The sequence below is a fragment of the Pygoscelis adeliae genome, unplaced genomic scaffold (genome assembly GCF_000699105.1).
Source record: "Pygoscelis adeliae isolate BGI_AS28 unplaced genomic scaffold, ASM69910v1 Scaffold288, whole genome shotgun sequence".
NCBI classification, from domain to species: Eukaryota; Metazoa; Chordata; class Aves; order Sphenisciformes; family Spheniscidae; genus Pygoscelis; species Pygoscelis adeliae.
Window position 1 is genome coordinate 154,781 of NW_008825264.1, and position 743 is coordinate 155,523.

The following is a 743-nucleotide window of genomic DNA, read 5'->3' on the forward strand; positions in this document are numbered from 1 at the left end:
CTGGCAGCCGGTAGCAGCGGCAGGGACGGGGCGCGCGGGCAGGCGAAGGCAGGGGGGAACCGGCCGCCATTGGCATTGGGGGGCCCAGACGGCTGGAAAGAGGGGTGGGAGAGAAATAACAAAGCTGTAAATCATGACACAAAACATGCATTCATTTTATTCACAAAAACAGCCTGGATCGCTAAAACATTACAAACAGCATTTCAATTTAATGATGTAGAGAGAGCTGGAGAGACGGGGATTTGAACAGAAGAGAAATATCACTTTTCGTAACTGCTTCAGCACAGGTCCTGCAATATTATTTTTATTTTGATTTTAACTTCAGTAAGTTTACAAAAATTACTTCTAGGAGTAAACCGTTGCAATTAGGAGGTTTTTCTGTACGCAGTGTTTCTTGTTCTATATTAATAAACTAACAATGACTTTTTTTCTTTTTTTTTTTTTAATTCTTTTTTCCTTTTTCAAAGACCGCCAGTTGTGTAGCAATTGTTTTCTTCCACCTTTTATACCAAACCTCTTGCGGGTTAAACTTACATAGGTGAATGGCTAGGAAAAGGGATACTACATCGCTTTAAACATATTCTCATTTATAAACATGAAGTTGAGGCATTCTAGAAACTATCCACTCTATTGTATGATGGGAAAGAATCAAATAAAAAGTATAAATGAGGGTGCAATTAAACAACTGTGCTAAATTACAGTAGTGCTTATTAGTAACTAGATTTTAAAAGGTTACTGTAAAT

General features: G+C 38.1%; 1 protein-coding gene across 1 annotated transcript in view; it reads right to left on the reverse strand.

The window, feature by feature from the left end:
• Window positions 1–131: 131 nt before the first annotated feature.
• The window catches only part of CXXC5 (CXXC finger protein 5), a 7,195-nt gene continuing 6,583 nt past the window's right edge, over window positions 132–743 (reverse strand). Inside the window, exon 2 of the mRNA XM_009329580.1 lies at window positions 132–743. This exon is cut by the window's right edge and continues 396 nt beyond it. The gene's annotated coding sequence lies outside the window, so the exon portion shown is untranslated.